Here is a 24,721-nt window from a genome sequence, read left to right on the forward strand (position 1 = left end):
GATGCCAGGTCTACATTCCTCCCCGGGAGTCATATTCCACGTTGCCAGGGAGATTCACTCCCCTGGGTGTCTGATCCCACGTAGGGGGGAGGGCAGTGATTTCACCTTTCAAGTTGGCTTAGCCAGAGAGAGAGGGCCACATCTGAGCAACAAAGAGGCATTCGGGAGGAGGCTCTTAGGCACAACCATAGGGAGGCCTAGCCTCTCCTGTTTATTTATTTTCTATAGAAATACCCTGGTTTACAGGGAAACAAAAATGATAGAAGTTTATTTTCAGTTTGTTTCAATAGAAGAAAAAAAATTTTTAATGCTATTAAAAAATTAAGGACTGCAGCAAGCTACAATTTTAAAAAATTGCTTATATCCTTACAGGTGAAATATATCGAAATAATGAGATGGATCTAAATCGTGAAAGATCTGGATTATTTATGTTTACAAATAGCACAAGGATTATCCTTAAATAAAAATAATTAGCATTATAGAATCCAAACTAACTTGAATAAAATAAACTGGTACTTGAAAATAAATTGTTCAATTTGTCAAAAACATGATAAATTACTCCCCGAAGATACTTCTTAAAATTAAAAGATCTTAGAATTTCAGTTTCTAAGGAAAGGAAAAGGGGTTTGAATTTGATAAAAAGAAGCTATGGTGTAATTCTAAATCTGTAAATGTAATCACTAGCAAAGGCTTTCTTTTTTCTTTTGCTCTTTTTTCTTTGGGGGGTGGGGTGCGTGGGTGGTAATGGAAGGCGTTTCTTGGTCTATCAAGGGCAGACCTCACATCCAGGAAATAAACATTCAACCCAAATCCCTGGGTCCATCTTAAGTGGGGCCTAGGGGAAATGAGAAAGGGGAAGGGGAACAAAGGTATCAATTCCTTTTCCACTATTTTCTTCCTCTATCTTAAAAAGGGTAAAAATGTTATCACCCCTAATCAAAAATAAGGTTATTAATGATAGATTTGTACCACAAATCATGACAAACACTAGATAGAAATAGAGTTAGCAATCTGCAAGCATATTTAGATTTTGGGTACCTTGTTCATAAACTGAGAAGAGAAAGTGAGAAGAGAGGCAACACGACACTGACACGAACCTTGGTGAGGTGGGGAACTTGGGGTGACTTGGGTAGTAAAGGGAGGACTGTGTAATAGGAGATACTCCTATTAGTTGGTACCTGTCACATCTTAGAACCTGTAAATGATAGAAGAGCCCTGTGTAATGACTTTGTAATCAGATCAGAAGCAGCAAAATATGATCCTTTAGGTGACAGAGATCTAATCTGGGACACAATTGGGCCCAAATCCAGATTTACTGAACTCACGGAAATGAGCACTTAATCACACCAAGAGACCATGGCCACAGTGAAGATATGTTTCCTGTCGTGTTCCATTTCTAGAGGCCAAGAGTTTGGTTTTGTGGTTCAATACATGGATGTGACTAGGCTAAGTCAGGATTTAATTCTTAGCTTTCTTATGTCTCACTCATGATATAAGATCTTATCATGTGCTATTATTTGATGTCACAGCCCAAACTACAATTTAATTTATCCTACATCTATATTTATCTTCACAGAATAAAATAAATACCACCCATGATAGTATATATTGGTACTTAGCCCCACACCTGCTCTTCTAGACTCTCCCTTGAATCAAGAAGCCTGAAATCCACATTTCCCCAAAACCCTGATCAGTTGTGCTCCCATTAGGTTCTGGCAAGTACAGGTTCCTGCCTTGGTGGCAGGGAACTCCAGCAGGATCAGTGTAAAAGGAGGTCTGTGGGCTCTGGGTACCACCACCTCCTCCTTTTGCTTCTCCAGCTCTTCCTTCTGTAAGTAATCCCTAGAATTACAACCTCTTTTGGTTTAAACACCTGGAATGGTTTCCTGACTATACACTGACTGAGAGCCTAACAAATTCAGAATTTTTATATAATCCACAGGCCAGGATGGGAGACTATGCTATGAAATGTTCATTCACACATTCAACAAATTTTTATCGAGTACTACTATAGGCCAGACCCTGTTCTCAGTGCTGGGGATACAGCAATAAAAATTCCCTGCCCTCAAGGATCCAACATTCTAGTGAAGAAGTGAGACAATAAATAGGTTAAATAAGTAAAATACATAGTGTGTTAGGTAAGTGATAAGGAGAAAAAATAAAGCAGAGGTAGGGTTACGAAATGTTGGAAAGGGGTTGAAAGTTTAGATACAAGAAGTTGCTGAGGTGATTTGGGGGGAAAGACTCCAAGGAAGTAAGGGAGCGATCATGTGCATGTCTACAGAAAGAACATTACAGGCAGAAAGAACAGCATGTGCAAAGGCCCTAAGGAGGGAGACCCCTGGGAGTGTCAGAACCAGGAGTCCTGTGTGTCTGGAGCAGATAAAAGAAAGGAAATAAGAAAAGTGAGGAGGCCAGGCCATGGGAGCCTAGTGGACTACAGTAAAGGCATTAGCTTCCATAGTAGCTCCTGAGTGGAGGAATGACATCATCAGACTTACTGGTTAACAGGATCCTTCTGTGTTGAGAGTAGGCTGTAGGAGGCAAGGGCAGAAGTGGGGGAACCAGACAGGAGGCTACTTAATGCTCCAAGTGAGATGTGGTCATAGCTGAGACCAAAGTGGTGGCAGTGAGGATGCTGAGCAAATTCTGAATGTATCTTGAATTTCTACCCAACTCTTAAAAAGTCAAGAGCTGGCCCTGAATCTTGGTGGAATTAACATCAACAGAACTTTCCTGGAAATTCTACAGGTGAGAAGGAAATGGCTTTAGCCAATGCTACTTACATAATTACAAATTAACATTCTACAGTAGTCAATATAGGAAAAAGCTAATATATCACATGCCTGGGTTATAAAAATATTAATATTTTATAGAAATATTAAAGAGACAAAAATAGAAAAGTACCTATAAAGTCAATTCATTTTTTATTTAACTGATCATATTAGAGATAAAGTATGCTCTTAATAACGCTATTTCACAAAAGGAGTAACATATACTATACGTAAATTTTCTAGAGAGTAATAAGGAATTTTAGAACTAGAAGAAACCTGGGAGTTCTATGCCCTTCACTTTGGGACTGAAGTAATGAAGCCCAAATATAAATGAAACTTGGTCCTTTTTCGAGCATCAAAACATATTTTAATAGTGTAATGGAAGTATTTCTAAAATATGTTTTTACTTCCCTAGCTTCTTAAAACAGAAACCCTTAAATACAATTTAACTTTTCCTTGGTAAATCTGGCCTCTCTACAGAAACCATTACTCCCAGCCCAGGTGTAAGGCTGGACTTTGCTAGCTGCCATCATCCCTCTGCAGCCCTAACAGTCTGTACTTGACTCTCTCCTGGCTGATGGTGTCTGATCTGCAGAAAGCTGGAAAATAATTCAGAACCATACATAAATGAAAGTGAGACTGGGTAAGAACCAAAGAAGAAAAACAAGCAGTTTTGGTGCAGGATCTTTATAACAATTTTGCCAGCACCTGGAAACCAATTTTGCTAGCACCTGGAAACCAATTTTGCTTGCTCATTGTTCAGGGCTGTATTCTGAAGGGCTAAGGTTGCCCCCAAATGGATGGATGGCTGGATAGGTGATGTATGAACAGTCCTTTAGAAAAAGTTCTATCCCAAAATGCGATTAATCACTTTTGAGAAAGTATAAAATTTTAAATTACTTAAAGAGAAATTAATTTTCTGATAAAATAGTAACACTATAAACATCACCACATAAAAACAAATTGCCAAGGCAAATTTATGTCTCTAACAACAGTTTAAAAGTAAAAGCAAAAAAGCAATTAAGCTGTAATAAAAGGGCACTTCATTTCTTCCTACCATCCTAACAAAATTCTCCAGTAGTCTAATATGAAATCAATTTTTTTGTCCTTTTCCTATCATTCTACCAAAACTAGTTTAATTTTTAAAGTTAATTTTTAAATGTTAAGGTTAATCTGTAATAGAAAGGGAAGAGTCACAAATACAGCACAGAACCACAAATCAGAATATCAAATGACTCACATAAAAGCAAGTACGTGGCACAATGATTCTCCCTCAGCAATAAAAGAGCAAATAGGGGAGCTCAACAGATAACGTAAGGTTAAAATTTAGTTTGGGGCCCATTTGGGATATAATTCTTCCCAAGCTGCATGTTCATGGCCAAAAGTTAACACTTTACCCTCCATCCTCATGTCCTGACTGCTGCCCACTCCAGTTTCAGACCAGTTCCTATGGGCCTGCGACATACAGTTCTAGATAAAACATTCCAGAGATCACCATGGCAGATTCTTTGCCTCCTCTACTACTCTCAAAGAGGAAGCGGTGGCAGGCACCTCACCAAAGTTACATAATAGCGTTAGGGGAAGGCAGCACTAAAGATAAAGGCTTGAAAGGGGATTTTAAAAGGCAAAATTTAGGGTTATTTTCTTATTGTACCTTAGGCCTTGGTTCTCCATTAAAAAGACTGAAATATTTTAACTTATGAGAAATTCTTAGACTAACAATACAATATATGAGTAAGTATTCATATATAACTCACACCACGGACTTTAGAATCCAGCAAAAACCCCACTTGGATGTGCTGGCCCCTGTCAACACTCTGTCAAAATTTCTTCCACATCTATTCCTGAATTGTAATGGCTATCTCCAAATTTGAGATGCTGATCCATTTGTGTATAACCTGGTCGGTCTCTGGAACTTTGGGTATCTGTGTGACACCTGAAACTCAGAGCTAGAGTTTGACAGATATGAATGCCAGTATTAGCGCATACAGCAACTGCTAAAGAAACTGAGAAAGAGTGCAGACTTCAACTAGAGATATGAATGAAGCAGATCTGGTTAGGACTAAAGCAAATCAGGCCAAAGGGTAAAGGATGATACTGTGTTTTAAAACTTCAACTTCTGTATGAGACCAAGGGAAGAGATGGTTATTTGGTGCAGGATCTATATTTTCTGAATATACTAAATAATTTAACTTGTAACAGTCAGTTTATTCAAACACCATGATTATGGAACTTTGAATAAGAAGCGATATCTGGTAGGTTTATACAGATGAGTGTGAAATCCCAATACATCCCAAAATAATTTGGGTAGAGAATAAAAGTATATTTGCAGGGGCCCCCTGAGGAACTGGGGGAAAACGTGGAGATGATGGACTTCCCCACCTCAGTTGCTGCTGATATTCTTGCAAACACTGAGGACTAACGATTCAGTAGGCTGAGCCCTCATGAAGCTGTTACTGCAAACGAGAGAGGCTAAGCCTACTTATAATTGTGCCTAAGGGTCTTTCTGAGTGCCTCTTTGTTGCTCAGATGTGGCCCTCTCTCTCTAGCTAAGCCAACTCAGCAGGTGAACTCACTGCCCTCCCCCACTACGAGGGACCTGACTCCCAGGGGTGTAAATCTACCTGGCAAGGCAGGATATGACTCCCAGGGATTCAGAACATCTTCTTGACCAAAAGGGGGAAGCAAAATGAAACAAAATAAAGGTTCAGTGGCTGAGAGATTTCAAATGGGGTTGAAAGATGACTCTGGCGGGCTATACAGATATCCCATTTTAGGCTTCAGTGTATTGCAATAGTTAGAAGGAAATACCTGAAACTGTTGAACTGCAATCCAGTAGGCTTGATTCTTGAAGACGACTGTATAACTGTGTAGCTTACACGGGGTGACGGTATGATTGTGAAAACCTTGTGGCTCACACTCACTTTATTCAGTGTATGGATGGATGAGTAAAAAACTGGGGATAAAAACTAAATGAAAAATAGGGTGGGATGGGGGGATCATCTGGGTGCTTTTTTTACTTTTATTTTTTATTCTTCTTTTCATTCTTTCTGGTATAAGAAAAATGTTCAAAAATGGATTGGGGTGATGAATGCACAACTATATGATGATACTGTGAAAAGCTGATTGTACACCGTGGATGACTGTGTGATATGTGAATATACCTCAATAAAACTGAAAATAAAACTAAATTGGGGAAAAAAAATTTCTTCCATAGGCACTTTGTACTTTTCTGACAGTACATAAACACAAGCTCTTCTGTATGTTATCCCGGTACTATAAGTTTCTCCAGAGCAGGACTTACTCAACTTTGCATTTGCTTAACCCCTGGCACCAGTGCCCACTTCACAGCTATTAAGTCTTTGCTAAACGTATTTCTAAGCTATTAGATCCTAGTATCTCCTAGTCAATAATGAGAAAAAACAACACAACCTTCTAATGCTGTGATAACTTTCCTGCCTCCAGGGGTACTGCCATTTTCACAAGAGAAGGAACTTCAGTGCCTGCCATCTGCCCCTGAGGTTAGCACCTGCCCAACTAGGCCCAGTGTGCACACTAGCCAGACCACAGCTGCCTTTTACATGAGAAAGAATGGAAAGAACATGGGAGATCACTAAAGTAGAGTCCCTGCATCCATTTTGGGGGCTGTATCCATAGGCAATTGCTTGCTCATCAGTCCTCATCAAACCCTCTGAAGTTTAAACATGCCTTCACACCATTGTTTCTCCCACCTGTTTCGTTTTGTTTTGTTTTTGATCCCTGGATGTCCAACATGCCAGGTTGCCCTATTGTTGACAAATCCTTTCATAATGCAAAGAACATGACCAACTCTAATTGTCTGATTTCTATACTTCTTTTTCTTAGACCATTTCTTGAGACACCTTAGAGCTCCATAAAACTTGTGTTTTGATATACAGTGTGATACTATTTTTTTCCCACTGGTCTAACTCTCCAAGTCACATCCTTTTGTCTGCCTTCATGGGTCAAAACTACTCACAAGAACACAAAATAAATGCCAGAAAGGCAACAGGAGAGTAAACAAACTTGACTCAGGAAAGTCCGAGAAAGCACCTGTGGCTGAGAGCCCTTGCAAGAAAGTGCGCTGGTGTGCACCGACCTGCCCACCACCGGCTTAGGGGTTATACTCTCTGAGCAAGGGACAACAGTCATGGGTTAATATATTACCATGAATTGTCGGGCTCCTTTTTGAGGAAAGTATTTTATAGCAAATGGCAGTATGCAGGGGAGATATTGAAGAGGGTATGAAAGTATACCCTGAGAGGATGTTCTGAAATTCTCCCAGTAGAGGATAATAAATAAGAACTTGGACTACTGAAATATGTAACACTATAGGGTTCGGCTGCAGAATGTCTCAAGATTCCACATTCCATTTCTTTAGAAATTACTGTACTGGAATCAGAGCCTGTTGTTTGAAATTTCTTACTAAGTAGCCCAGATAAAAATCAACTGTACTTTTAAAAACCTAGCTGTTTTTCTGCCAATGAACACTGAAAAACACAAAGAAAAAATCCAAAAATTGATCTAATTTGTTACCCAGTCCATGTTCCTACAATTTTCTCAAAACCAAAACATAAAGATGAATTATCTAAATTTATAATAGGCAGCATGCTCTCAGGCCTTGAGGCTTTAAAGGTACGTCCAACACCTGTGTAGTCTTAGAACATCTTCAGATGCTTCAGTCTCCCAAAAATTCAGTGCAGATTCTGCCCACACCACCTCTTCTGCAACAGGGAGGAGGGGAGAGAATGGCTGGAAGGCTCTGCATGATTTTACCTCTGGTTCCTCTTACTCTATTGCACCTAGTTGCTCTGCCTTCTGCATTTTGGTGGGCAGGGAGTGGGTGGAGAGAACAGTCTGTCTTTATAAATCCACTAACTCAGAAATAATCACTTGTAAGTATTAGCTTGTCTTAACCCAAGCAAATTCAATTGTCATAAGCATAAAAAAAAAAAAAAAAAAAAAAACTGGAAATAACCCAAAATGAACACCAATAGGGAACTGACTGAATAAATTATGGTGCATTCATAACATGGACTACAAGGAAAGGATGCAGATCTATATGTACTAGGATATATCCAAGATAGTTTTGAATGAAAAGAAAAAAGTACGAAACAATATATAAAATTTACTAGCATTTGAGTTGAAAAAAATGTGGTGGGCATATAAATATACAAATACATGCTTTTTTTTAAATTTTATTTTGAAATAAATTCAAACTTACAGGAAAGTTGCAAAAACAGTACAAAACCCATACACAGAACTCCAGCATACCCCGACCTCCCTCCCCCGATACCCCGATCCACTAACTTTAACACCCAGTCACACCACCATTTCTTTCCTTTCCTCCCTCCCTATCATCCATCATCTATTGCTCTGTCTTCTGAACATATGAGAGCAAGCTGCACACATCCTTGAACAAACAATGTAATTCACATATACAATTCCCATGAACAAGAATATTCTTTTATGCAATCCCATTAACCGCAGCTAAGAAGTTCAAGAAATTCAACACTGATACAAAGCTTATATTCTATATTTCCTTCTTTTTTTCTTATGTCCCAACTGTGTCCCTTTGAGCCTCCTCTCTTCCATCCTCAGATCCCATCCAGGATCATCCTTGGCAACAAATATATGCTTTTACTCAAATAGAATTTTTCTGGAAAAATACAAAAGAAAGTGGGAATAATGGTGGTCTCCAGAAGGACTGAGGACTGGAGATCTCAATAGGAAGAAGTACACCCCTTTTCCCTATTCAAAAAATATTTTGCCATGTAAATGTATTCCTGTTTAAAAAACAAAAAGGAGTACTGAAGTCTGCGATTAAATGAAGCAATGGAAGGAAAAGTGAAGACTGTTAAAAGCATTCTCATTTTTCTTTACTAGCTCTAAATTCTCTGTGGCACAATTTTAATTCAGTAGAACAACAGTGGGGGGTTGGGATTGTGGAGGGGTCATTTCTACCCTCTTCCTTTAAAACCACAGTAACTTTTAATTTCTTGCCATAATGCCAAAATTATTCCCCACTTGCTTTTGGAAACAAAATGCAAAAATCCCTTAAATGTCAGAAGGCAGGGGCTCCATTGTAACTGAAACTTAAAAGATTCAAGCAAATAAATTACTAAGTCTGCAACTAAAGTTCAATTACATTTCACATGTTAATACGGTATACTAATCATAATTTTGAGTAAATCACTTTACATAATATCTTTTTGCTTCTAAACAAAGAACTTTAGAATTATTGAATAGTTCAAATTTCCTAAACTCACTCCAGCCAAAAATCAGTGCAGTAAAAAACTAGAGAATTTTCCCATAGCTTTTCCCTCCAGCTTCAAAATTTCTAAAACTTCTCCCTTTCCAAATTTCCAAGCAGGATTGGGAAGTTGTGGGGAGGAAGAGAAGTTGGCAGAAAAGGCTAAGCCCATCCAACCCTCTTCCACCTCTGTAGATGCCTCCCCCTGGTCTCAAGGACCTCAACCTGATCTATCCAGCATCAGCGCTCCCACCCAGCATAAGGGCACTGATTCAAATAACAATGGTGGGAGGAAAGTGGATCCACTGGATTTGATTCTGAAGCTCAACCTGAGGCTCATATCCCCGCAAATAATAACAAGCTCTCATTAGTCACACCAGGGCAAAGAAAGTGGAGTTGCCCCACCCCAAGCCCACAAAGCAGCAGACTGAATGATGCCTTTTTGTAACTACTACCATGAAAAGTAAAACAACTGACTTGAGCAAAGACTCTCCAATTTAATTGTTACTAACAGAGATGCATTTGTCAAAGATTTAAAGATGTGTCATCATCTTGCGAGAAGTAATATTATTAAGTCAATATAACAAAGAAAATTAAGTTAAGGAAAGAAATTTTACTAACCTAAAACATTAATAATCAAAACGGACACTCCAAGTAGCAAAATATGACAAAATACTGGCTTCTCATTAAAAAGAAAAAAAAAAAATCTGAAATTGAGAACTAAAAAATCTCCAGAATTAGAAAAAATAGAAATTCCTAGATCACTTGCAAGTTGGTTGTTTATTCATATCTCCATTTAACAAATATATGTTTGCCAGGCAATGCTCTTGGTCCTAGGGATGTCTTGATGGTTAAAAGCCAGACACGGTTCCTGCCCAAATGAAGTTTACATTACTAGTATTACCAGTATATTGTCTTATTTCTCCCAAAGGAACAAGACAGAGTATAAGGAACAATCCTTGGAGTAGGTACACAGGTTCTAAAATTCTCTACAGCTTCATTTTAAAACATTTCATAAATTAAAATTGAAAAATAAAAGTATGAAAATGAGCTAAAAACGAGATAATGAAGAAAAGCAAACAGAATTGAGAAAGGAGTGCCCGACAAGTGGAGGCAGAGATGTTCTGGGAAGGCTTCTTCACTGAGCTGAATCCTCAATGATGAAAAGGAATTAAGTGTAACAAAGGTAGTGTACTTGGAGGGGGGGGGGGGGACAATGTAGCTGTAATGTGGGAAAGGAGGCAAAAAGGTGGTAAAAGTGGAGAGGGAACAAATCACAAAGGGCACTGGAGGCCACAGCAAGGAGTTTGGATTTTATTCTAATTGCTATATAAAGTCACTCTAAGCCTGGGAGTGACAGGATCAGATCTGACTAACACAGTCATGTATTGTTTACAATATAATAGATTTTCAAGTATGTAATATGGCTTCTATGCCTTTATTCAGCTATATTTATTCAGTGTCTACTCTGAGCTAGGTTGTAGTACAAGGTCCTGATAGAGAATAAAGCAGGGTTTCTGACATTAAGCTCAGTCTGGTAGAGATGAAAAACACTGAACAAGTAAATACAATTGTCATATATATAAATGTGGACTATATAGATGGCTGTAAGCACCATGGACAAAGGGTATAGTTAATGTGGCCTGGAGTCCAGGAAGGAAAACCACAAAAAACCTAGGTTTGACAGCACAAGCAGGGATTTCCTTAGTGGTAGATGGCCCTAAGTGCTACACCCAAACCACTGCAGGAGACAAGAAATCTTAGGTGGAATGGGGAGAAAAAAAGAGTTAATACATAAAACTTGTGACTGCGATTTCTCAGCTATTATACTTAGAATGAGGCTCTATTAAGAAAACTTCAATAATTTGGTTTCATTCAATATTGCAAATGAGATAGTCTAAATATCATTTTGATAAGTCAGTCTGTGCTCTATTAGGGGTGTGTGTGTGTTATACCCATTGTGAAACAGGGTTAAAAACTTTTTTTTAAATATCAACTATTTTGGCAGTGGTTTTTATTGCCCCCTCCCCAAATTTTTGTTGAAATTTTCAAACAAATAGGAGATTTTGAAAGAATACTACAATGAACACCCAGTATTTTCCATTTACATTAAAAAATTATTAAAATTTTCCCAATTTGTTTCTTTCTCTGAATATGTACATATATATTTTATAAGCCATTTGGAAGTGTTGAAGACATGACAATTATCTTACCTCTAAACTCCCCACTTGACATTGCCCAAGAATAAAGACATTCTCCTGCATAACCACAATAGCATATCACCACACACAAAAAAACCCCAACAATTCCTTAATATCACCTCATTATCAGGTACATTTTTTTAAAATTCTAAGTACAAAGGGCTTTTTGAGAACTTTATAGAATTTATTTTAATAAACTGATAAGATTTAATATTATTTGTATTTCATTTTTATTTTCTAGATGTAATATCTTCTAAAATTTAAGATAAAAAGTCAATTTTTTAAATATTAAAAGAATAATTATGGTAATCAAATATGACAAAAACTGTGAAAGTGGTAGGTGAATGTTTGAAATTTTGAGAGCACTGTCTTAGTAGAAAGATACTAGGCAGAGAGACCACACTATTTGAAAGTGTTTGCAGAACACGTGGCATGGCTGGAGTGGAGGGCATGTGTAAGAGGGAGATGGGCTGGACAGGTGGACTTGGAATGAGCACTTCAAGGATTTTATACGCCTTCCTGAGGAATTTGGACCTTATATATGTTGGCAGTAGAATTTTTACCAAAATTTTCAAGTTTGATTAGAAAGATCTACCTAGCCACAATGTATTTGATAGGCTGGAAAAGAGGGAATCTGGGAGGACCACTTGGAGGCAACAAAACAAAATTTTTATTTTTCACTGTAAATATTTACTCTACTTACATTATGATTTGAATAAACCTGCTATACTAAATGAACAAAAAACTGTAAAATTAAAAGTTTATCTTGAATGCTCAAACTACAGAAACACAGCTCAAGGAGAGAAAGAGATCAATAGAGACTTGGGTAAATTCTGAAAGGAAACCCTCTGGCACTATTGAAGGTTTCAGCATTTGATGGAGATGGCTCCTTTTAATAGAAGTCCCACTTTCCAAAGTGGCTTTCCTTTTCCTTGGCAAGATTCATCAATGGCACTAATTTTATGTTTATTTGTCAACAATCATAATAAAACGTCCGAAGGCAAACCAACATGAAAGCGATGCAGCGGTTTTCAAACATGCACAGTGCCATCAGGGCAGTATGGACAAACAATCGCCAGGAAAGCTGCTCCAAGAGCTACCTGCCAGCCCTGCCTCAGAAGAGGAAGAGGGCAAGCACTGGGAGGCCTAGCTGGCAAGACAGGATACCGGCCCTTCACACACACACACCCCACCAAAAGAACTTTATTTTATTTATTTTACATACTGGGCTTCCTAGAAAGACTCATTTGAACAAAGAGTTCCATAACTGTCAAAATGTTTGAAAACCAATGAGTCAGAACTGCACGTTCTCATATCAGAGTTTGGTAATTCAAAAATAAGACCAAGTTCCACAGGAACATTGCCAGAAGACAAAACAAATACCATCACTGAGGAGGAATATATAGAAAGAGACCTAGGCAGACAGACCTACTAGAAGATTTGCAGCTTTTGGTTAAAATGGGAGATTCTGTTTTGGATCTATGGATTTTGAGGGCCAGCGGGATGACCAATTGGAAAGACCCAAAAGGCAGAAGACGTGTGGATCTCCAGCTCAGCAGAAAGATTTAGGAGGGTGCAGGGGCTAGGTGAAGTGTAAATGTGAATAAATGAGAGAACTAGAAAGAAGGAAGGGTCCAAAAAAGTAACAGAATGCAAAGAGAGAGGGGTCTGCCTTAAGACAGGACCATCTGGAGGGCCACTTCAGGAGGTGACCCTGAATTCAGAGCAGTCTACATACAAAAAAAGAGAGAGGTGCATGCTGGACGTGTTAGGGGTGATGTTTTACAAAGAGAGACCGCAGGAGGGCAAGCAGGGCAAGAGGGTTAGGGAAAATTGGTTAGGGAACAACTGGAGGATTAGACAATGGGTCCAGGCCTAAAGGGCCTGGAACTCTGGGAGAAAAAGGAGGTAACAATGAGGCCAGAGATGAGGCACAGGGAGAGTAGAGAAGCCTCGTAAGGAGGCTACAGAAAAAGAATACCATAACAGAAACTGAGATTTTACTAGTGGAGCTGTTCTGGAAAGAGCTCCTTACAGACAAAGTTAATAGGAAACCAAAATCAGAGCAAAGGTCAATGGTAAGAAGCAGAGACGAGGTGAGGAGGGGGCAGTGTCTTCAGAGCCCTGTGGTGCCCTCAAGGCCCTGAGTCGGACTGCAGGAGTTATGGAGCCCTCCTGAAGCTCTAACTGCAGAAAAGGGAGAATGTCCCCAGATGAGGAGGCCAGAAGAGCCCCCCCACCCCACCCAGCACTTTGTCTCCCTCATCACAGCCACTCCTAGTTAGAGGATCTGGCAACAAAAAGGCATTTAAAACTTCTCTCAGTTGACCCAGTAGTCCCTGTGGGCACTTATAGGAAAAACTCATGCAGATGACAGCTAGGAGCAGACCTAAATCCATTTCCCAATTTGTGTACAGTGTTACATATATTAACAATAATAAAAACTATGTATATTTTAAGTGCAAATATAACCCATGACTGAGGACTAGACAACCAACTTTAAAAGCTAAATAAGCATCAAAGGATATTATGAAGAAAATGAAAAGACAACCTAAAGAATGGGAGAAAATATTTGCAAATCATAATCTGATAAGGGTCTAGTATCCAGAATATATAAAGAACTCTTACAACTCAACAACACAAAGACAAATAATACAATCTAAAAATGGGCAAAGGACTTGAATGGATATTTCTCCAAATAAGAGATACATGTGGCCAATAAAACATGAAAAGATGCTCAATATCATTAAGGAAATACAAATTAAAACCACAATGAGATATCACTTCATACCCACTGTAATAGCTATTATCAAAAAAAAGGGGGAGGGATAACAAGTGTGGACAAGGATGTGAAAAATTGGAACTCTCATACATTGTTGGTAGGAATGTAAAATGGTGCAATTGCTGTGGAACACAGTTTGGCAACTCCTCAAAAAGTTAAACACAGAATTACCATATGACCCAGCAATTCCACTTCTTGGTATATAGCTAAAAGAACTGAAAACGGGGGACTCAAACAGATACTTGTACATCAATATTCACAGCAGCATTATTCACAATAGCAATATAAATGGAAACAACCCAAGTGTCCATAGATGAATTGAAAATGTGGTGTCCCAGTTTGCTAATGCTGCAGAATGCAAAACACCAGAGATGGATAGGCTTTTATAAAACGGGGGTTTATTTCGCTACACAATTACAATCTTAAGGCCACAAAGCATCCAAGGCAACACATCAGCAATCGGGCACCTTCACTGTAGGATGGCCAATGTTGTCCGGAAAACCTCTGCTAGCTAGGAAGGCAGCCGGCATCAGCTCCAAAGCTCTGGCCTCAAAATGGCTTTCTCCCAGGAAGTTCCTCTTTAGCAAGCTTGCTCCTCTTCAAAACATCACTCCCAGCTGCACTCAGTTTCCTCTCTTTGAGTCAGCTCATTTATATAGCTCCACTGATCAAGGCCCACCCTGAATGGGCGGGGCCACACCTCCATGGGAACACCTCATCAAAATCATCACCCACAGCTGGGTGGGGCACAGTCCAAGCAAATCCAACCAACACCAAAACATCTGCCCCACAAAACTACAAAGATAATGGCATTTGGGGGACACAATACATTCAAACCGGCACATTCCACCCCCTGGACCCCAAAATGACATCATCTTACCAAGTACAAAATACATTCATTCCATCACAATATTACAAAAAACTTAAATCATTTCAGTACAAGATCCCATCAAAATCAATTATAGGCATGGCCAGTCCTAAGGCATAATTTTTCTTTAGCTGTGGATCTGTGAACTTAGAACAAGTTATGTGCTCCCAATATACAAAGGAGAGACATTCATAGGATAAACATTTCCATTGCCATAAGGAGAAACAGTAAGGAAAACAGGGTTAACAGGAGCAAAACAGTTCCTAAAACCTGCAGGACAAACTCCATTAGATTTCAAAGTCTGAGAGTCATTTACAGAACAATGTTGCATCCTTGGGGCTTGAGAGAGTGGGAGCCTAACCCTTCCCAAGGGCCTTTTTGGCAGCTGTTTCCTCTCCAAATGCTTGGGTGAGTGCTCCAACATATCCACACATTGGGGAGACCACCTTCTCGGTCCCACCCTCCTCAAACATCGGGGCAGCTCCCAGATTCCCTTCCATCTCCGGGGCACACGCTCAACCCCTCCAAAACAGTGTGGTGGCAGCCAGGCTCTCCCCAATTCCCAGGGAATGTGCTCCGCCCTCTTTGGGACCTCAGATGGCAAAACTCTTCCAGAGCATCGAGGCAGAAAGCCCACCCTCGACCTCCAGGGCAAATTCACCCTTTCCACGCATGTGGGCTGCTCCGCTCTCCCAGCCTAAGACCTCCTGACTCCAGACCTCAACCTCCATGGCTCTGTCTTTGAAGAGATTTTTCCTTTAATTTTTTCCTTGTCTGTCTCCTCCAGTCCAGACCGGCAATGGCTCTGTCTATAAAGATCTTGCAAAAATTCTGTTGGCTTTGCGTGAAGCATACAAGGGTCAAAGCCATGAGACAATAGGACTTTCCACAAATCCTTTCTGCTTAACTCCTTTTCCAATCTTGGCTTGTACTGAAATGGCGGCTGGGTACCATGTTTGGTTACATCCTCACGTTGGGCTGTAGCTTCTTGGATTCCACTCCCTGGAAGCCTATAATTTTCCAAGCCATCAGCTTCTGGTTTCTTTGAACCCAAGAATTCAGTTCTAAGTTTATCTCTCTCCGCTCGCATTTTACTATAAGCTGCAAGGAGAAGCCAGGGTACGTCCTCCACACGTAGTCTGGAGATCTCCTCAGCTAAGTATTCCAGGTTGTCGCTTTCAAATTCTTCCTCCCATCTGACACCAGGACTCAATTTTGCCAAATTCTCTGCCACTTTAAAACAAGGATCGCCTTTCTTCCAGTTCACAACAACACGTTCATCGTTTCTGTTCAAGACCTCATCAGAAGTATCTTTAGAGTCCATATTTCCACAAACAGTCTCTTCAAAGCAGTTTAGGCCTTTTCTATCAAGCGCCTCACAATTCTTCCAGAATCTTCCCCTTATCCATTTAAAAAGCCGTTCCAACATGTTTGGTATTTGCAAACTCAGAAGCAAAAGCACCCCACTTCTCTCGGTACCAAAATCTGTTCTAGTTTGCTAATGCTGCAGAATGCAAAACACCAGAGATGGATAGGCTTTTATAAAACGGGGGTTTATTTCACTACACAATTACAATCTTAAGGCCACAAAGCATCCAAGGCAACACATCAGCAATCGGGCACCTTCACTGTAGGATGGCCAATGTTGTCCGGAAAACCTCTGCTAGCTAGGAAGGCAGCCGGCATCCGCTCCAAAGCTCTGGCCTCAAAATGGCTTTCTCCCAGGAAGTTCCTCTCTAGCAAGCTTGCTCCTCTTCAAAACATCACTCCCAGCTGCACTCAGTTTCCTCTCTTTGAGTCAGCTCATTTATATAGTTCCACTGATCAAGGCCCACCCTGAATGGGCGGGGCCACACCTCCATGGGAACACCTCATCAAAATCATCACCCACAGCTGGGTGGGGCACAGTCCAAGCAAATCCAACCAACACCAAAATGTTTGCCCCACAAAACTACAAAGATAATGGCATTTGGGGGACATAATACATTCAAACCGGCACATGTGGTATATCCATTCAAGACAATATCATGTCATTCACTTTCTGATGTAAGGAAAATGTTCAGAAATAGATTGTGGTGATGAATGCATAACTATATGATCGTACTGTGAACAGTTGACTGTATACCATGGATGATTGTATGGTATGTGAATATATTTCCATAAAACTGAATTAAAAAAAAAAAGAGAGCATATCATGTCATTCAGCCATAAAAAGGAATGAAATTCTGATACATCTACAATATGGATGAACCTTGAAAACATGATGCTGAATGAAATAAGCCAGACACAGAGACAAATATTGTATTACTCCAATTATGTGAAATATCTAAAATAAGCCAATTAATAGAGACAGAATAGATTAAAGGTTACCAGGGGCCAGGGAGAGGGGGAAATGGAGAATTACTGCTTAATGGGTACAATGTTTCTGTTTGGGCTTATGAAAAAGTTTCAGTAACGGATGGTGTAAAGGTAGCCACAACACTGTTTATGTAATTAATACCACTGAATTGTACACTTAAAAATGGTTAAAAAGGAAAGGTACATGTTGCACTTATATTTTACCTCAATAATTTTTAAAAAAGTAAACAAAATGAAAATAATAAACACCTATTACATTAAGAGGTCAGGGAATTCAGAAGCCTTAATATATCTCAAATGACCATAACAAGAGGAAAAAAAAACAACCCAACAAAGTCTCTCAAACTTCTAGCTTTACTCAGACCACCCTTGCACATTTTGCTCAACAATAAAAACCACTAAAGGAAACAATGTCTCTTTTAACAATTCACTTAGAAACTCCAATTAGTATTTTAAAAATTAACAAACCGACTCTGGTATATAACCTGAGCCTTTCAAAATATCTAACTGACAATTCAGGAGGATGATAATATACAATGCGGATAGAATGGGATAAAAGAATTCCTAACTAATTTCCTAGGAATAACGTCTTGCCAAACAACTTATACTTTCAGAAAAGCCTTCCTAACGTTAGGCAACAACTACCCACTCTGATTTTAAGGACCGAGCAGGAATTTAAGTCACAATAAAAATCAGAATTCACAATATTAATTGTCAACTCTTTAAGAGTTTCAAGAAAGTCAAAAGCACCCTTGTCAAGAAAGGAGAAGTGATCAAGAGGTGCTCTGAGATGCCTGCTTCTGGCAATGAACAGTATTCAGGAAACTCATCCCAAAAGAAGAAAAGAATAACAGAAAAAACTCACCTCTTTTAACCATTCTGAAGTTCATAACTATTCGACTCTCAATAATCCTTAATTCTATCAAACCTGCTTTCTCTCCATCTATGACTGGATATCTATATTTCACAAATACAGAGTTAAATACAACAAATTTAAAATGTAAAGCATTAATTATGTGGCCTCATTATTATGTAAGCTATTGGGCCTCTTTACATATTCACTAGTTTTCCAATGAGTGAATCTGGCAAAACCTCAACTAACCAGAATAGCTGGTGAATGAGTCCTTAAATAGTCACACTTTTCAGATAGCTGAAGGCTTATTTACAATTTTGAACACACAAGCTTATTTGGTTAACTGTTCTGGATAGAATGCTTTACAAAACATATGTACATGTCCCTCACCCATAACAGGTGGCCTTTTCTGGTGTCTCATGCTAACACTGTGACAATCAATGACTACACAGTGAGATGGTGTCTTAAGACCCACAAGCCTCGCTGACACTACCCAACGAGACCCCTGACTGTAGCAATCTTTGTTTTTATATCTTTCTTGTCTTCTGCCCTGTTGTCACGTTCTGCTTCCATCTCTCTCATTTGTTCTCATAACCAAGTATGTCAGAACTGTTTCTCTGGCTCTGCTGGGCACCTTCAATACTCTTCCAAGGGAAATAAATGAGTTCTAACAGACAAAATTCTGAGACCTCTATTCTACCTCCTAAGGAAGTCTTTTAAAAGATGTACTTCCTCATTACTTACTATGTTCTAAACAGATGATATGTTAAGTGTATCTGTGTTATCATCTAATCATTCCATGAAAGTTTTTTTGTGATGACACAAGTAAAAAATGAGTCAAATGGTATCTTAAAATTTTGATTCCAAATTACCATATATTTTTTAAATGGAAAAAGCATGATTTACAGGAATTGATCCATAAGAAAGAATACTAGCAAAAATCCAGAGACAGGAAAACACTGTAGATGAGTTAGCCAATAATGGTGAAAAGAAACGAAAAACCAGTGGCAACTCACAGGTCACCTTACCACTAAGCAAATAAATACTCCCTAGTAGCCAGCTCAAATACTTTTTTAAAACTATTCAAGGTACAAAAAAATAATACATTGGAGTTAAATCAAAGTACTTACTGGTTAACACTTTTAAATTGAATTTCTGCAAGAAAGAAGCTTGAGGTATTTTAATAACTGCTAAATTTCTCAACCCGTCTCATGTAGTCATTATAAATGTGTGACTGTATTGAACTTGCCAACTGCCAACAAACCACCTTCCATCTCTTACCTAAGACCCTCCTCAATTGTCACCTCAGGCCAGAACCCATCCTTCCCAGACCAAGTACTTCCCTATCTACCCCAAATTAGTCTAGTAATTAACTTTTCTCTAGACTAAACAAAAACATCAAAAAGGAACAAATGCATGCAGCACTTGTACACTGAGTTAAAAGCACCACTTTATAATCTTTCCCTTCACAGCAAAGTGCTCTCAGCTTATAGAAGTGACTCAACTACCAAACCACCAAGTTCAACAGGGACTTAAAATGAGTCTTTAACACAATATGTTGACTCATCTTTTGTTTTTAGATAAATTACTTTGGTAATCATTTGAAGATACAGAAAGCTGAATACGGGTATAAACATCCTCTGAAAAAAAGAGACTAGAAAGAATAATTATATAATAATTATATACAAATCTTTAGGTACCTCCAAGTTATAAGCAAACGTTTACAATCAAATTTGTTAAAACATCCACAGCAAAGTCATATAATTTTTCTATTAATCATTTACTGTCTTTGTTCTTATCCTCCCTCCCTCTTCTGTAAAATTTAAACAAGAATTTGCAACAACTGACCACAGCCTTTCCATTTTAAATCATTTTCCAATGGGGCCAGTACTACTTGACGCGGAGTCATCAAAATCCCACTCCCCAAAGTCTAATGGTTCAAAATTTCCCAGGCAACCAAAATCCCGAGAGGTTTTCATCCAAGTTAACAAATACGTATATAGAGAAATATTTTTTTCTAATACAAAATACCCCAGTTAGAAACAAATGCTATTTACTGAAAGAAAAATATCCTGACAGAACAAAGCTGTACCTTTTACTGATTACATGTTTTTTTATTCTCATTTAAATTATTTTGAAGTACTGGTTATCAGCCAAATAAGTCAAAAAAGTCAAGTTTCAGGGAAATTAAAACAGAAATGTTTTAATATTAAAAGAAAACTGTCTGCATAATGGTTTTCTGCTTTTTGGATTGCATCCATTCACTTAATGTGAGCCTAACATGAAGTCATAATACTAAAAAAAAGCTAATGAAATTTGAACAGTTCACCTTTTCTACAGACTTCAGAGTCAAATGTTATCTGCTTCAGCACCATCATTCTATAGCTAAGCCCCATCTAGTCATCATGGTGAACACACAAATACCTGACAGAAGCAGCAAGATTTTGGATAGGCAAAGGATTTTTAAAAGGAAAAATCAGAGTTCATGAAGAAATAAATATCAAAAGAGGAAATTCTCTTTCAGGTGTTTTCTGTTTCTCATTTTGCATTTCTTTAGTTGCATCTCTTAAAAATTTAACAAGTTTTAAATTAAGTAATCTAGTAATGCAAAGGTTAAGGAATATTTTTTTTTAAAAAAAGCCCCCCCCACAAAAAAACAGTGGATCAAAAATAACTAAATCATCAATTACTCTTTTGGCTAATGTGGTTGTGAATCTTGGGGTGAAGTGACCAAATCCAGCTTAGCTGTTGGTCAATGAATTGGTTAATTTAGTCACAAGATAGAATCATATAACAGCATCATTTCACAAAAGAAAAACTTAAATTTTGTTGACTGTCCCCCATATATTCCTACCATTGGCCTTAGAGTATTCTCAATTTTCTGTCACACACATGTCCTTGAAGTAAAATCACAGGCCTTTGTGAGGAACTAACAAAAAGTAGACACTCACAAAATCTAACAACTCTCCTTTAGCAGTAGAAACAAAAAAGGATACAAAAATATACTAAAAGGGCATTTGGGTGAAATATGTATCTGAAAGTGTTTAAACGGGGAAATGTTAGATTGTATATATGGTAACAAAGAAAATTTTTTTTCATCTATGGAACTGCACTAAAGAAACAGTGAGCCCTAAGTTAAACTATGGACTATGGTTAATAGTACATATAAAAATGTGCTTTCATCAACTATTAAAAAAAATGTACCACAACAATGCAAGATGTTAACAATAGGGGGTATATGGAAATCCTGTATTTTATGCATGATTGTTCTATAACCAAGATAAGCAAATTGTTGCAGTAGTTACTTCAATCCCACCTTTGTAGCAGTCTAATACAAGAATAGTCACGCCGAGATAAAAAATAACCTGACATAATTTTCAGTTACTTTTTGTTTTTTGCTTTCATTGTTCCAGTTTTAAGGATTTGATAAACCAAGTGATGAGCCTACATATAAAAATAATGTTAACTGCTGTTATTTAAAAGATTTTTAAAGCTTTATATCCATTCTTTAATTTACTGAACTTCAAAAAATCAATTTTCATATGTCCCTTTCTCGGCAAATTATAGGCTTTAAGGAACTGATTCAATCTAATGACACCTTAAATGCTAATTTGTTGGGAAAGTTCATGATTCATCCTTCAAACCTAATGTCTGCATAAATACCGATATTACAAAATTGGAGAGTAACAGAATACCACACCTGCAAACATAAGGATTCCCAAGAACCACAGATCCAAACCTGCAAAGTACAGGCACACTTTTATGTAGACCTTTCAAAAAATACAATGTGATTCTTTAAAATCCTTTTAAACAAGTCACCAAATTTTAGAACTGAAAGCACACTGAAAGATAATCGATTCGTCCCCTAATTTTTCAAATATGGAAAATCAGCTCTATAAAAGGGAAGAAATGTACCCAAGATAAGGGAGCTAAGACTATGACAACGGTTGTTAATAGCACTGTTTCCTAATCTTTGGCCACTCCCGTTTCCACAGGCCGTTACTTTTCTAACACTGCAAACAAATCTGGACTCTGAATCTACCTGTGGCCTAAAATGATTCAACATATCGTTTGAAACACTAGGTCAAAAGGCCCCAAAGTATCCTCAGGAAGACACACACAGTCTTCATCCTTCCAAGGTAGTTGGTAAATTAACAACTAGGTTTTCAAGCATTTTACTTCAAATAGAAAAAAGTATGACATCTTTAAAATGCGGTTCAAGGGGATAAGGCATATGCAGGCATTGCCAATATCCACCTGGTTTCCTTTCAAATGTCTTTGACGGTTGCTTGGTTCTCAAAATTCTATCGGTGCTGCTTAGGACTCACAAAACATCACTTGGAGCCATTAACCAACACTGCATTAGGGATCCGCTAGGAATTATCCCCCCTTGGTAAAAATCCTGTCTTTTGACAGGAGTGCCCTCTCTCCTTCCGATTATTCAACCCCAGAACCCCACTTCTCACTTCTTGAACATAACAAGACCTGAAAGTGACCTCTGCGTTACAGCTTAGTTTTTTGACCCCACTTTGAACAGCTGACATCTTGAGAAAAACTTAACATCTATCCTTTCCGCGGGAATTTATTTCTGTTTTCAAAACGCGTTTCTGCTCCCCACAAAGCAGGCCTTGCTTCAGGACACTCTATTCGCCTCTCCACACCCTTCTTTTCAGGGTCCAAAATGAGACTTTAAAAACAGAAATCGAAACGGTCACGGCCTCCCGGGTGGCAGGTCGGGACTCAAAACAGGTCGGTGGCGGGTTCCCGGCGAGCCCACTGCCCGCTTGCGCGCGGCTGGGGACAGGCCCCGCAGACTTCAAAAAGCCGGAAGCAACCAGTTGCGGTGGACGCTAGAGCTTCGCAACCGCGCATCGGTCACCTCGGACCATCGAAGTTCGGCCCGGCCGCGCGAGGGGCGCGGCTCCAGGCCCCGCTACGGGTTCGCGCCCCAGCCCCGGAGCGAGCCCGGGGGCGGGTCCGCGGGGCTCGGCGGGCGGGAGCGCGGGGCGCGCGGGGAGAGGCGCGCAGGGGGCCCGGCGAGCCACGGAACTTGGGCGTCCGCCGGTGCCGCTGCCCGCACACTTTCCTTTCATCTCCCGCGGGCTGCCGCGCGCCGTGCCGCGGTGCCCGGGATAACTGCCGCGGCCGCTCTTCGCCGCTGAGAGGCGCCCAGGCGCGCTCCCGCAGCCCGGCCGGCCGGCGCGCAGGGACGTGGGGACGCGCTGGGCCACGGGCGCGCGCGCGCCCCCCCACCTCGCCCCCGCCCCCAACGTGCCGCCGCCGCCCGTTGGCGCCTCAGCCCGCGCGCCCGCCGCCAGCCGGCTCCCGGCGATTTTCCGTTGGCAAAGTTGCGAGGCAGCCTCGAAGAGGGAGCCGCGCTATCCCCCACCCCGACGCCGCTGCCTCCCCTTCAGGCTGCCGCGCGGGAAGGCCCAGCCGGCGGCCCCGCTTTTTTACCTGCCGGGAGTTTTCTTGCGCGCGCTCGCTCGATCGCTGGCTTTTCCCCCTTCTCGCGCTCGTTCGTTTTCTTTCTTTCTTTCTTTTCGCTTCCCCGCGCGGACGCTTTTTCCGCTCGCGCCACCCGCGCTCGCCCGCTCGCGCCCTTCTTCCTGCTGGGCTTGGCGGAGCGGGGCGGCCGGCAGTTCTCCCCGCCCCCCTCCACCCGCGCTCCGGCGGAGGCGGCGGCGGTAGCGCTCCGCGATCCGACTCATTCCAATATGGCACGGGCGCAGGGCGCATGCGCCCGCGCCCCCCCCCAACCCCAGCTCTGCTGTCCTCCCGGCAGCCCGCGCCCCTCGCGCCGCGCGCGTGGCGCCCCTAACCCGGCCTTCGCGCGCCCGCCCGCGGGTCTTCCCGCGGTGCGGGCCGGGGCCGCGCGGGAGGCAAGAGGTCTGCGAACTGGGGTGCTGGGGGTCCAGCGGCGCTAGCCGCTGCCTCTCCTCGCGCCCTCAGTCCGCAACTCGCCGCAGACTCCCCCGAGGCCGTGGTGCAGAACACGCGGCGTCGCATCTGGCCCTCGATGGGGCGCCCCCAGCGGGCCGGCCCCAACAGAAGACGCGACCCAGGGGACCCAGCTGCAGCCCGCGTCCTGCTGCGACCCGGGAGGGAACGGACCCCGCGCCTCACCTCGGGTTGTGGACCGAACTGCGGGGGACTCTGGCGTCCCGGCCTGGGCGAAGCGCGTCGCTGTCGCCCGCACGTGACTGCCTCGGGCAAGATGGCATTAGCGGAGGAACGAACCCTGCGGGACTCGATCCCAAACCGACGAGTGTGTCGCTGGAGGGAGCTGCGCCCGGCTGCCCGACATGTCGGAGATTCGCGAGTCCTTTTCGATGTGGAAAGGTACCCAAGTGCCCCGTATGCGAAGTCAAACCTGGGCCCCCCGGCTCATCTGATGTTTCCAGGCTTTGCGGGAGGCGCCTTGTAAATCCGAGTTTTCCGTGCCGTTCGGGGCCCCGGCGAAGGCGTACAGGACCGCTACCCAATTAGGGCGGGGGAGCCCGATGTCCGATCAGAAGCTCTAAGGAGCACCAAGCCGACCTCGCAGCCCGAGGTGCCGATGGGTGGTTAAGTTCCCGGAACTTGCCCCTCCCCGGCGAGCGCAGGTGCAGGTG

At 41.1% G+C, this 24,721-nt stretch overlaps 1 protein-coding gene across 1 annotated transcript in view; it reads right to left on the reverse strand.

The window, feature by feature from the left end:
• The window catches only part of SFMBT1 (Scm like with four mbt domains 1), a 176,160-nt gene extending 152,379 nt beyond the window's left edge, over window positions 1–23,781 (reverse strand). Inside the window, exon 1 of the mRNA XM_037798237.1 lies at window positions 23,565–23,781. The gene's annotated coding sequence lies outside the window, so the exon portion shown is untranslated. The remainder of the gene's footprint in view (window positions 1–23,564) is intronic.
• Between the last annotated feature and the right edge of the window lie 940 nt (window positions 23,782–24,721).

This window comes from Choloepus didactylus, chromosome 1 (assembly GCF_015220235.1).
Source record: "Choloepus didactylus isolate mChoDid1 chromosome 1, mChoDid1.pri, whole genome shotgun sequence".
NCBI lineage: Eukaryota > Metazoa > Chordata > Mammalia > Pilosa > Megalonychidae > Choloepus > Choloepus didactylus.